The sequence below is a fragment of the Dipodomys merriami genome, unplaced genomic scaffold, assembly GCF_024711535.1.
Source record: "Dipodomys merriami isolate MVZ:Mamm:240054 unplaced genomic scaffold, mDipMer1.0.p SCAF_1394, whole genome shotgun sequence".
Lineage (NCBI taxonomy): Eukaryota > Metazoa > Chordata > Mammalia > Rodentia > Heteromyidae > Dipodomys > Dipodomys merriami.
In genome coordinates, this window is record NW_027202709.1 from 20,805 (window position 1) to 35,158 (window position 14,354).

The window sequence follows — 14,354 nt, forward strand, 5'->3', positions numbered from 1 at the left end:
GCCTCTACTTCTTGACTTCTGTACTTTATAATTTATCAGACTTTTTACTTCATATATATGTACATAAACTATATACATAAACTATGTATGTATATCCTTACATATGTATGCATACACAAAGTATAAATTTTATATATAAAGTACAAATTCTGCCCTATAGTTTACTTTAAACCACTGTCTTTTGAAAAGGCTTAAATCATAAGAAAAAGTTCCATGCACTTACACATGTAGTTGGCATGTCTATCTCCATTTCTAACTGTTCTGATTTTCCCTAAATTTCTTATGGTGTGACATACTCTGTCAGCTTTTGTTTCTGAGAGTTTCTTTATCTTTCTCTTGATTTTTTTTTTTATTTTTGTCGGTCGTGGGGCTTGAACTCTGGGCCTGGGCGCTGTCCTTCAGCTCTTCAGCTCAAGGCGAGCGCTCTACCACTTGAGCTACAGCGCCACTTCCTATCTTTTCTCTTGAAAGTTATCTAAACTTGAAAGTTACTTTCTCTGCACATAGGATTCTAATTTGAATCCCTGCCTCCCCTCTCCCTCCCCTCCCCCGAAAATGTTGCCCTACTGTCTTCTCACTTGCTTTTGATGAGAAATATGCTGTTCTCCTGTTGCTATTTTCTGCTGCCCTCAGAATCCCTGAGGGGCTTGATTATGATCACTTTTGGTGTCTTTTCCTTTGCCCCCAACCTGACCCACACACATGCTGTGTACTTAGATCTGTGTGTTCATAGTTTTCGTCAAGTTTTTGAAATTTTAGCTTTATTCAATTCTTTTGCCTCTCTCTTTGAATAGAATCCTTAACTTTTTTTTTTTTTGTAGCAGTCCTGGGGCTGTGTGCTGTCCTTAAGCTTTTTTTATTTTTTCTGACTCAGTGTTTTGAAACCACCTACTCATCTGCAATTACAGTACTGCACCCATTATTTATGCACACATAACCCTGATTACATTATTAGGATGACTTTATAAAACTCATCTTTATGATAAATATTTTCAAAGCTTTCCATAGAGCTCAGTTGCTTCCAATAAACATCTAGTAATTCCATGGTCAAACTATCTTAAAATCCTCTCCTTAGTACCTCTTTCGTTAAGAATTAAGTTTGTAGTGTTAGTCTCAATGTCCTTCCTAATAAGGGATTTTTTTTTACGACAATGATACTCTGACATCATTTTTGTTCTATCATATCCTGAATTTTGACCTGGGAGTTCCATTTGACTGTTTAGTTGAATTGAAGTTCAAAATGCTGGTGAATAGGGTCATGACTGACAGGACAGGTGCAGATTTGTGATGATGACCAAGCTGTTCTTGCTCACCTGACAGAGCTCTTTCCCAGACATTCAGCCTGGTGAAGAAGGGACTTCACTCCCCTGCCTTCTAAGTTTACTTTTGTGTCCTGAGCAAGGCATGTCTAAATTCCCTGGAAGTTTGCATAATCCATATTCTTCAAGTCAAATTTCCAGAGAGAGTTCAAGGCCTGTGCATTTCAGCATCACTCCAAAGTGATTTTGCTGCCCTCTTCTGGTGCATGGGTGGCCTTTGGGTTCCTCTGTGCTACTGTAGCTCCACTGTCCTCCTTCTGCCACTGCTTTGATTTCCCACGAACTATGCCAAAAATGTCTGCCATTTTCAGGGCTGATTGTATTTCTGCTCTAGTCCTTCGTGATTGGCAGCAGAGAGCAGAGTCATAGGGAAAGGAGGGTGTGAAGATCGAACAGGCCTAGGCTTGTAAATGGGAAGGGAGTGGGTAAGATAGCTCTTTTTATTTCCAGACTTGGTCCTTGTATAAAATCACCAGTTTCTACCATGAGTCAGTGTGGCTCCGTCTATGTCAGATGACTCTTACTTAGGGTGTTGGGACATCTCTGTCTCTGTTTTCTATGCCTGGAGGGTGCCGTGTCTCATGACTGCTGAATGAAGAGTGATGTAGGGTTTCATTGGACATCGACTTGGTCTGGTTTTCTGGCCTGTAGAATAATTTGAACCTCTAATGTTGTGGGTGTGGTAATGGTGTGGCTCAGGCAGCAGGGGTCATGGTCTGAGTGGTAGCTTGCCTCTCTAGCAAGCAAACATGAGGCTCTGAGTTTACAACCAGTACTTCCAGGGGGTGGAGATGGGAGGGGTAGAATTTGTAGGACTAATTCTCCCCTTCCCCCCCCCAACATACACTTTCCTGCAACAACTTGTAAAGTTATTTTGGAAAAAAAGTAGAACTCAAATGGACAATAACCAACAGGAGACATAGGGTTTTCTTTTTAAAATTATTATTAGTATATATGATACTCTTTCAGTTTAGATATTTAGTTTAGATATTCATGATGTTCTTTTAGCTTTTAATTTTAGAACTTCCCCAAGGCCAAGATCTTGATCAGACAGTTGAGAAGCTGGAAGGACTGTTGATTAATGATTTATAGGGCAGCAAGCCAATAACTTTAGAAAGCTGCTTTCACTTTTACACACCCAGCCAGGCAAACTTTCTTAAGTACTAGGAGCAAACTCATGTGTTCACTCTGCTACCTACAGGCCATGTGGCAGAAACACTGTCAGCTGGCTCAGGGTAGGCTGGGGGCACCCTGGAATTGTACGCAGAGTTCTGCCTGATTCTCTGTTCACCAAGCAAGATAACCTTGCCTGTTTCTACTCACTGTCTTGGTCTGAGATTAGCGATTCCTTTTGAGATTTGCATGATGTTGTTTTGCCTCCAAGCAGGCTTGGGAGTCCAGTGGATCTAGATTAAAATTTTAGCTGTCTCCCTTCTGGCCCATGGGCCAGTGGTCTGTCCTCAACCTGTGTGCCCTTCGCTTTCTTCAGCTGTGAAACTGGCAACAACTTTGTGAGTTTAGGATCATTGGAGACCTTGTGAGATTGTGGACTAGTGGCCAGCATAGGGCCTGGGCCTAGGGAGTACTTGGCTGATGGTCCTCACTCCAGGGAGCACTTGGCCAGTGGTCCTCTTCACTCCAGGGGATACTTAGCTGATGGTCCAACTCCAGAGAGCACCTAGCCCATGTTCCTTCTCAACCCAGGGAGCACCTTGTCCATGATCCTTCTCGTTCCAGGGAGTACTTGGCCGATGGTCTTTCTCACTCTGAGGAGCACCTAGTCAATGTTCCTTCTCATTTCGGGGAGTAGTTAGCCGATGGGCCTCCTCACTCTCAGGAGCACTTAGCTCATGCTTCTTTCCACTTCTTCTCTGGGAGCACACATTAGAAAAGCCACAGGTAGCTTTTGGATTTGCTCAAAGTGGAAGTGAGCATCTCTCCCCAAGGCAGGGGCAGTTCATCAAAGGAGATAAACAAGTAGATTTGGCTGTGGGAGGGAGGGAAAGATAATGGAGAATGTTAAATTCAGAAGGGTTTGAGATATGCAGTCAGTCCTCATGACTCACGGATTCCTGTACTTGCAAATTCCTCTACAAAGAAAAATGTTTGTAATCCCCCAAATGCATAAACTTTAGCTACCAAGACTTCCAGGTCCTTGAGTGATCTGTAGGAAATGTCTGCATGGGACCATCAAGTGTAGCATTTGAAGTCAGCTATTAAGCCCAAGGTTCCCTTGGGGGACTGGGTAGAGGGTTTCAGACATGCAAAGGCTGCTGTGTGGTTCATGCTGGGGAGCGCCTTGCACATGCAGTGAGAGCTTTCTTGTCTTGGGAGCTTGATCTCAGGATTGGCTGCCTCCTCCATGCTTCAACTGATCACACATCCCCCATGCTCATTTGAAATGCTGCAGACCTAGTTCTAAGGAGATCTAGGTACTGTTTGGCTTCCTTGACAGATAACACTGACCTGAAATTAAACAGCCACCAGGTGGTGCAAGAGCACAGCCATTAGACCTTGGCCCAGAGCTGGCTGGGGTGCCTGCTCCATTGTAGGCTGTCCTGGGAGCCTGTGGGGTTTGAAGTTGAGGGACCCACTCATGGGCCTCAGAGTCTCCTGCATCAGTGTCTATTTGGAATTAGAAGCATTCCAGGATGCGGGGATGAGGGAGGCGGTGGTACCCATTCAGTGGAGTGTGCCTCTTCTTCCCTCTCCTAAATTTCACGCCCAGTGACTTCTCTTTATGATGTTGTTGGAAGCTTATAAGCATGGCATAGCCCATCAGGATGAGCTAGTGCATGGAAGACCTATTTGAACATTAAGTATGAAAACAACAAAAGTGAAAACATATTTGAGGATTTAAAAGTTTGCATAGTTGAGTATATTAGCTTCCACTTGTAATCCCAGCTACTAGGGAGGTTAAAGGTGAGAAGATTATGTGTCAAGGCCAGGTTGGAGAAAAAAAATCAGGGAGACCCTATTTCAACGCTAAAAGTTGGCCGTGGTGCCCTGGGCCTCTCATCCCAGCTCCATGACGGCACGAGTCGGGGGATTGATATCTGAAGCTTGAGAGTAAAGCAACACCTTGCCTGAAGAGTAAATGAAACAAAAAAGAACTGGAGATATAGCTCACATACTAAGGGGCCTGCCTGGCAAATGTGTGAGGCCCTGAATTCAAACTATGGCACAAATAAGCAGGTAATGAAAAAAGTCTAGTCCAAATGTATACCAGTGATGGCTTAGAGAGATCAGGCTGGTAAATGGAGTCACAGTGAACCAGAGTTGCTGACAGGGAATACTGGGTGTGAATTCTGGTGGTCGTATTGGAAAGTAAGTAGCGACTTGCACGCTGTGTGTATAAGTGTGTCATATCTTTCTTGGGTGTTTTTGGTGTCATTGTGCAGGTCATGGTACTCTGTCTGTTTGGTTTCATATGTGTTGACTGCAGGTGTCTGAAATGTACAGCCACAGGAAGTTGTAGCCAGTAGGAGAAAGGAACTTTGGAACTGATGTCCAGCTTTCCTTCCTGTGGTTGGACCCTGCTGGATGGGCTCTGGCCCAGGGCTCTCATGAAGCCAGGGGAGTGTCAACATATTTCCTAATGATGCCAGTGGGGAAATCAAAAGTGCCATAGGTTGGATCAGGCCTGGCATTGCACAAATCTGTACTCCCAGCTACCAGAAAGGCAGATATGGGAGAATTACCAGGCAAAAAAGTTAGTGAGAGCCTGTCTCAGAGAACAAGCCGGGAATGGCGATTCACATCCATAATGCCCAGAGGCACAAGTAAATGGATCATGGTCCAAGTGTGAGACCCTATCTAAAAAAATAACTAAAGCAAAAAGAGGTTAGAGGGGGTGGTAGGGTGCCTGGCTAGCAATCACAGGCCCTGAATTCAAAGCCCAGTAACACACACACACACATTTACACAATACATGCATGCACATAGATGCATGCATATACACAGTACATACAAGCACACATGTACACATCTACACACATGTACACACGTGCAGATGCATGCACACTCGTACATGTATACACACATATATATATGTGCCCACACAAGCTCTATTTAGAATATTTACAGGTTTTTTTTCCCCTTGACCCATCTTGGGGCAAGTAGCTTGCAGCCGCATTGTCCACTCGCAGTGTGAACACTCTGGCTGTAGCTCACCTGGCCTGCAGTGCCCTGATGGCAGCTTCTGTCTGGTGCTTTTGCCTTTGTGTTGTGTTGATTCTCCTCTTACCTAGCAGGGGTAGGGTACGAAGAACACAGGAGAAACAGGGGAGTGGAAGGGTTCCATCCCAGAAACTCCCACAACAACCCGTGTGTCCTGCAGAGGGGACACTTGGATAACTGTGGTTTTGAAACATTCGATATTTTTTAAGGAAATACTTGAAAGGACTTCTGAAAACTTGTTACAGTTCATTGCTGGGATGATACTCGAGTTTCATTCTCCTAGGGTTTTTTTTTTTTTTACAACTGTGATTAAGTTCAACTCCAGATAGAATCAGTCTGAGCTGGTTATTGAAAATGAGATGTGTAGATCCCCAGGTTTCTTCTGCTCCTGGTTTTCCTTCCCTTATTCCACTTTGTAGTTTGCTCATATTGGATCCTAGGAGACACAACTGGAGCTGCTCTGTGGCCACAGGGGGCATGCGTAGGCAAAGCATGGGAGCCCACAGCTGTTCTTACGAAGAGCAGCTCAGGTATGTTTCACAGTATGGAGAAGTTAGCCTTCTACACGTGGGTAGGAATTTTCCCCAGATAAGTCCTTCCTTGTTCCATTTTTAGGTTAAGAGGCATAGGAACTCAGTGCCCTTTAAAATGTGGCGGTGGTAGGAGGTAACTTGCTAACCGGCACAATTATCTACCTCTTACTGTACCATGCTGACCTTCTCCCACGTCCCCCTTTTGAGAAGAGTCTTGCTATGTAGCACATGCTGGCATTGAACTAATGTCCCTCCTTCCTCAACTTCCCAAATGCTAGGATTATGTGCCACACCATCTCCAGCTTTTGTGACACTCTCTCAAAAGGGTATGGACCAGTATGTCTGATGAGGATCTGGACTTGGATGAGAGCTTATGGGCCTCTGGTTCTGATGACAGGGCTTCATAGGTGTCCAGAATCTCTCCATGGGAACTTTGTTGCCCTGGGAGGATGCCCTGAGCATCTCTGAATACAGTGTTTGAATTTGAGCATCCTTGAGAACAGTGTTGGTATTTGAGGGTAGCTGAGACAAAGAGAATGAAGAAAAGGTCTATGAGAGACTTAGGATTCCCTTGGCCCTGACCACGACACCTGGACCTGTGCCTTCTGTATTTGTCTTTATCCTGAGACCTTATGTAGTCACAGTAGTTTTTGTTTTTGTTGTTTTTTTGGGGGGGGTCAGTCATGGGGCTTGAACTCTGGGTGCTGTTCCTGCATTCTTCAGCTCAAGGCAAGCGTTCTACCACTTGAGCCACCAGCGCCACTTCTGGTTTTCTAGTGGTTTTTTAATTGGCGATAAGAGTCTTACGGACTTTCCTGCCTGGGCTGGCTTTGAACCACGATCCTCAGATCTCAGCCTCCTGAGAAGCTAGGATTACAGGTGTGAGCCACTGGCACCTGGCTACAGTCACAGTAGTTTTTATTCAGTTTCCATCGTTCCAAGCATGCAGCATTGCCCAAATGTCCTACAGAGCTCTGAATTCTATGTGAGATGATCTTGGGGGAGTGGTATGTGCCTACACATCTTGCCACACATACACTCGGATGTATGTGCTTTGAGTCTGTGAGGACGCTGTGTATACTCCACAAGCCACTCCCTGGCGAGGGATTCTAATTGTGGACATGACATTCGGTCTCTGTAGGAATTCAGATTACTGAAATCTTCCAATGGGAAAGGACAGAACTTGTCTGAGAATCTCCCAGTGACATAAGAACTGTCCCCAGGAGGGCATCACACCACACTTTTCATTTGGGGTGGAGAGGAGACAAAGATGGAGAAAGAGAGAAAGAGACAGAGACAGAGGGACAGAGAGAGATGGTGGGTTTCCCATTTCAAGGGGTTAATGATCTCCCCAAAAGGCTGCCATGTTGCGTCAGGACTTACAGACATACTTGCTTTTCATTGTTGAGTTGGTTAGCTAACGCAGATGAAGCAAATGGAGCATGCCTTGGCTTTTTTGAAAAGTGTGTCTTTTCTGCGTCCCTCCCCCTTCCCACCCAGATCCTCTAAGGGGACACCAGGGACACGCTCCACCCAGAATCTTTGAGAAAACCAACACAGGCTTGTTTAAATTGCCATGGGTTTGTCTTGCTGGACATGATATGACCACTCACCTGGGTTGTGCTCTTCCCCATGCCCAACCTTGCTTCTCCAGGGACTGGACAGATATTCTCCATCTGAACCCAGCAGGAGCAGGGCCCCATTCTTATCTGGGGTCGGAAGCAGAATGATGCTTGCTTCTCACTGAGAAATGCACTTTTGATTTTCCAAGGGCTCTGGGAACTTTCCCAAGTGTGCATGGCAGCAAGTGGCACGGCCAGTGTGTGGCCAGCTCTGCCCTGGTGTGCTGTGCTGTCTGCAGGCTGCTGGCTGAAAGGCCTCCATCTCTCCGCAGAAGCTGTTGCAATGGGTGCTCTTAGGCCGAGCAAAGTGATGAGGGAAGATCCAGTTTGATGATCAAGGTTCTGCATGCCCATCTTTTTGATTCCGGGGGAACCCCAAAATTGGCCTTTCTCCCATTTTCCATGGAGCCTGAAGCAAGACATTGTGATTTAGCTTCTCTTGGCCTTCCTAATTTCTGTATTTATGGATCTCATCTATTAAGACATGTTCTTCTTAGCTCCCCAGAAAGGTTTGCTTGCATCCCTCCTGCAGCTGCTCCTTCATTCCTGAGCACTACGGGGAAGGAGGAGGGTAGGTACAGGCCACTGGAAGGAGGGGGAGACCTACTGATCTGAGGGGATCCAGCCCAGGGACTAGGATTGGGAGCAGGTCTCATAGAAGAAGAGCCAGTCTAGTGAGCCCAACTGAGAATCCACAATCGGTATCTCAGACATGGAGGGGAAGTTTGGGTTACAGAGGTCTGGCCTTCCATTGGTCATTTGTAGGAAACTCTGAGAAAGATGGCCTCCCATTGGTCATGTAGGGCATGTTCACAAAGCAGAATAGAGCCAGTCTACCAGAGACTAATGAATTGATTGATTTGTGACTGTAGTTACAGGAGATGTATTATTTAGGGCATGGTGCCAATGAGCTTGAAGTCACAGGGATGAGTTAGGAAGAAACCATGGCCTTCATGATATTACGGTTAGTGAACTTCCTGTCACTCTGGACCTCCATGTATATGCCTCTCTCTCCCTCCCAACTCTCTTCTCTCCTCTACAGTTCCCAGCTAGTTCCATTGTTACTTCTTATAGGTGACTCTGCTGGGAACTGTCCTAGCTCCAGGTCCTTTCAGTGTCAGCATAGGTCACCTGGCATGGTTCTTACTAACCTGACATGAGTGAGTCAAATTAATGATCTTACCATTCAAAACCATAGATGTGTATTTGTGTGTGTGTGTGTGTGTGTGTGTGTGTGTGTGTGTGTGTGTGTGTGTGTGTGTAATCACTGGTAGCAGTTTATATATATTATAAGAAAAATACAGATTTTGGAATGCCCTTGTAATCTGTCAAGGGAATATGAGGACTTTGTTCATGGAACCTGTGGGATTTCCTAGTGGAGGGGGGATGATAGAGATGAACCTCAAATAATGCTTTTTGCAGGAGATGGGATTATTCCTTTTTGCTCCTCCCCCACACCCCTAAATATTATGTTGAAACCTAATCCTTAATGTGGTGATATTAAGAAGTGAGATTTAGCTGGGTGCTGGTAGCTCTTGTTTGTAATCCTAGCTACTTGGGAGGCTAAGATTGGGAGAACTGTATTTTGTAGCCAGCCTTCAAACATTTGTAAGAGTCCATATTAGCCATCAGCTGGGCACAGTGGCACATACTTGCTATCCCAACGATGTGGGAGGTTGAGATCAGTAGGATTATAATCCTAGGCAGGTTTGGGCAAATAAAGTTTGTGAGATTCTACTTCAAGAGACAAAAGCTGGGAGTGGTGGTATATGCTTATATTTGGTTTAAATAGGAGGATTATGGTTCCAGCTGGCCTGGGCAAAAAAGTGAGGCCCTATATGAAAAATAACCAGAGCAAAAGGTGACTAGAGATGTGGCTCAGGTGGCAGAATGTCTGCGTAACACGTGAGAAGTCCTGAGTTCCATCCTGGGAACTACCAAAAAATGAAAGAAAAGAAAAAGAAATGAGATCTTGGGGAGGGGACTGATGCTTCTATAAAAGAGGTGCAGGGCACTTCACCCATCTCCTTATGGGGAGGGAGGGACTGTTGAAGACACCATTTGAAGCAGGCACTGAATCGGCTGTGACCTCCACCTTGGACATGCAGATAGATGAGAGATGGATTTCCATCGTCATAGCTGCCCAAGTAGACGGAGACACTTGAATTACCGGTGGGGCGGTTAGTTGGAGGTCCATTCAAAATAAAAAATAATGCTTAGCACTCAATATTTGCTTGAAGCATGCGATAGTGATATCTGAAGCTAAAGAAAATTCAGCTAAGAAACTATTTTGAACAGAGAGGGAAAAGAGTTGTGCTGACATGGAGCTCCTGGAAAACTTCTCCTGTCTTTCCCCATCAAGTCCTAAACTTGGGTTTGAGAACTTTCCAGGGGGATCCAGACCCCAGAGCATTCTGGGTAAGGAGTGCCAGCGATGTGGTTACACCAGAGAAACACTGTTTGCTACAGCAGAAGCGTGGAGAAGAAAGGGAGGTCACAGCCTCTTGGGTGGGAGATTGAAAACCCCAGCCTTCAGGTGGGAGGGAAGGGGAAGCCCATCAGGAATGTTGCAATGGTGGTAGGCCAATGAAGGTGGAGGGCTGGTAGTGGAGGGGGTGCTGTCACAGAATCGAGTTAGGATATGCAGAGCTGAATGCAACCAAGAGACATAAGGACGGAAGGAAGTCTGGAACACAGGGAGCATGCTGGCAGGCCAGAGTCAATCAATTAAAAGTCTAGAGGACTTCTGGATGCCTAAGCATGTTTGCTTGAGACAAATTGTATAGGAGACACTTGAAATCTAAGAGCATATGGTTCCAAGGAGACTGCCACTGAGAAATACCACTCAAGGTCAGGATTCACTGAGTTCAGTACTGAATAACTGCAGTACATAACGCCACCCAGCTCCCACTAAAAATGTGCATGTGTGCATGTGTATGCACACATGCAAGAGGCTATGTGTTTTAATGTGCATGAATATGAATGTGCACTCTTGCATGTGCATGCACGGGGGATGTGTGTTTACATGTGTGTGCATGTATTAGGGGGTATGTGTCAGTGCCTGTGTGAAGTGTATGAGAGGATGTGTATGCACACTCATGCACACACAAGGGTGTGTGCACGTGTGCATAAACAAGGGTGTGTGTGTGTGCATGAAGCTGTGTGTTTGCATGTTTGCTTGTATGCATGAGAGTGTGTGCACCCCTGCACCACCAGGAGGGAAAGTGTGTAATGGGATAGCCTGGCAGCATAGGGACTCTGACTGTTGTAAGCTAGGAAGCTGAAATGATACTGCTCCTAGAAAAAGCGTTTGCTGCAGTCTTATATTTAGGGTTTCTTAGTGACTCAGCACTGTGTACACACTGCGGCCTTATTTTTAGTCTGGATTCTAAGCAAGTGCCTCAGGCTGGGGCTCCCAAGGAGGCCACCCACTCCTGAGCTCCCGCCCTGCCAGGGAGCTCGGGTCACTCTTTGCCAGCAAGTCCCCCACAGAGCCTTCCCCGCCTGCTTGCTGCTTATGTAATAGCTTTCATCCCCACTCACTTCCCATGTGAGAAACATTACCCCTTTCTTCCAAGAGAGCTCTGTAAAACTACCAGCCAGCCAGGGGCCTGGGTCAGGTGAGCATGCAGGCCTTTGACAGCCTAGCCCCTGCCTGGAGCAAGAGTTTTAAGCTCACTTAGTGTCCCTCCTCCTGTGAATTCCTGCCTGCCTCTTGAGGAAACCAAAGGGAATCATCTAATCAACACACTCATGAGGTCAGGTTTTAAAGGAGCTGGGAGAGGTGCAGGTATTGTTGAGTTCGGCAAATCCCTCACCAAACTTCCCTCTTCCAGGCCAGCCCACTGCAATGTTTTCTTTCATGAAGTCTTCCTCCTCCTCCTCCTCCTCCTCCTCCTCCTCCTCTTCCTCCTCCTCCTCCTCCTCCTTCCTCTTCCTCTTCCCCTTCCCCTTCCCCTTCCTCCTCCTCCTCTTCCTCCCCCTCTTCCTCCTCCTCCTCCTTCTTCTTTCCTCTTCTTCCTCTTCTCCTCCTCCTCTTCCTCCTCCTCCTCCTCCTCTTCCTCCTCCTCCTCCTCCTCCTCTTCCTCCTCCTCCTCTTCCTCTTTCCTCTTCCTCTTCCTCCTTCTCCTCTTGCTGCTGCTGCTGCTGCTCCTCCTCCTCCTCCTCCTCCTCCTCCTCCTTCTTCTTCTTTCCTCTTCTTCCTCTTCTCCTCCTCTTCTTCCTCCTCCTCCTCCTCCTCCTCTTCCTCCTCCTCCTCCTCTTCCTTTCCTCTTCCTCCTCCTCCTCCTCCTCTTCCTCTTTCCTCTTCCTCTTCCTCCTCCTCCTCTTGCTGCTGCTGCTCCTCCTCTTCCTCCTCCTCCTCCTCCTCCTCCTCCTCCTCCTCCTCCTCCTCCTCCTCCTCCTCCTCCTCCTCCTCCTCCTCCTCCTCTTCCTTTTTCTTCTGAGACCAGGATTGGAGCTCAGGGTATCATGCTTGCTTGGCTGCACCATTGAGCCATACTTCTAGCCCAGTCTTTTCAGGCAGGTATTAAACTATGATAAGAAAGCGTGGAGACTTCTGCTCTTACCTTAGTTTTGGGGTTGGTAAATGATGATATTGGATTATATAATGCTGATCTGATCCGAGAGGCCACAGCCACCTGCAGAGCAAAGCAAAAGCAGTGTCTTAGAGGACAATGAGTTTTTGGTGATCTATAGTCTGTCATTAGATAGCATAGCATAGTTGATTCATTTATTGACTTTTTGTTATCACCTCAATTGTGGTTTATGAACAGTAAACTATTCATCTTTTCTGGGTTTTTCATCAGCCATGAAGATTTCTGATAAATATCATCATTCCTTTCTTATATAAGTGAAGGGCAAAACAATAAACTAAATCTCTAGAAATCTGATGATTTCCTTGTAAAGAGATTCAGGATCTAAGACTGTTTTAACTTCCTGAAATCCTCAGGCTATTGTAGAGGGTTACAGGCCCACTTGTTCATACAATCTACACTGATGACATGATTCTTTAAAATGAAAACATAGGCTGACTTGTGGTGGCACCTGCCTATCATCCCAGCGAGAGGTCAAGAGGATCATAGCTTGAGACCAACCAGGGAGAAAAGTTAGGGAGATTTCATCTCACAAAACAAGCCAGGTTTGGTGGTGCACATCCTGTAATCCCAGCTACAAGGAAAACACAGATAGGAGGGTTCTAGTCCCAGTCTGGCGTTGGGCAAAAATGTGAGATCATAGCTGAACCAATAAACATTGCAGAAAAGGCCTGAGGATATGACTTGAATGGTAAAGCACCTGCCTTTTTATATATATGATACACACAGTATATAATATACATATATATTCTATACTCTGTCAGTCCTTGTAGACAGTTTTGAAAGTGTCTGTGACAGGAGCAGCAGCGGAGCTCTTCTTCATGGCAGCTGTACCAGGGAAAGAGTGGCTACGGTTGATTGTGTCAGTGTTACACATGCTAGTGCCTTTCTGGGGTATTTGACGTACTTTCCTACTTACAACTAACTACTAAAAAATAAGTGTTTGCTCCGTTATCTTATGCCTGAAATACGGAGGGTCAGTACCTACCCAGAGTCTCATGTGATCATTTTATTTCATAGTGTTGTGTTTTCCTTGTGTTTTTTCCTCCCCCCTAAGCCATACTGTCTCTTTTTGAAATAAAAATATGTATAAGCAAATTCAGAGGGCCGAATATTACATGAACAGAACAAGACGGAACTGACCAGACACTGTTTCAAAACAAGGCCGGGGGAGGGGAGGAGAGAGAGGTTGCATATTGCATATCACCATGAAAATCCCCTTTGCACAATTAGTTTATGCTGAGGCATGTGGTAAGCAGCACAACCAAGAGCCCCTCTGCGTGACTAATTGGTGCTAATAAACACTAAAGGGAAGAGAACTCCAGGATAGAGAAGCTCAGGCTGCTCCTCTGCCTCAAGAGCATGTTGGATGAACAGGTACAGAGTTGCTGTAGAGGCTGGTTTGAATCTTTCCACTACCTCTGCTCCTGTGTAGGACACTCAGGGCCCCAAGATGCTTTGCCTCTGTTACCCAAGGGTTGGTTGTATTACCTCTTGAAGCCACCAGGAGGGAGCATCTCCGCATAATTTTGTGCATACTCAAGGGCTTGAAAAGAATCCAGTGCTGCTCTGGAGCCCATAGGAGACCCCTATTAGCTGCTATCCCTCTTCACAAACGAATGCAAGACAGTCTCTACTTTGTTGACATTTGGTTTTTGTGTTTTTGTTTTATTTTGCCTTGCTTTTATAAGAATGGGGAAATGGGAGCTGAGTGTCGGTGGCTCACGCCTGTAATCCTAGCTACTCAGGAAGCTGGGATCTAGAGGAGTCAAGTTCAAAGCTACAGTTCAGGCAAGAAAGTCTATGAAACTTCATCCCCAGTTAACCAGAAAAAAATCCAGGCTGGGGCGGCATGGCTCAAGTGGTAGGGTGTCATCCAAGAAACAAGTTGAGTAAGCTCAAGTCCCTAGGAACACACACACACAAAGAAAGAAGAACAAACAAAAAAAAAGAGTAAATATAATTTGCACATTTCATGTGTTTATATTTGGTACTGTATAAAGGGAGTGTGTTTGTGTATGTGTGTGTGTGTGTGGTTCTGACCTCTATTGAAAGAATAAGTTTCTAGGGGCTGGGAAGGTGGCTCAGTGGCAGAGTGCTTGCCTT

General features: G+C 45.8%; 1 protein-coding gene across 24 annotated transcripts in view; it reads left to right on the forward strand.

Moving 5' to 3' along the window:
- LOC138825660 (engulfment and cell motility protein 1-like) overlaps window positions 1-14,354 on the forward strand; it is an 84,752-nt gene that overhangs the window by 15,454 nt on the left and 54,944 nt on the right. The gene's annotated exons all lie outside the window — the stretch shown is intronic.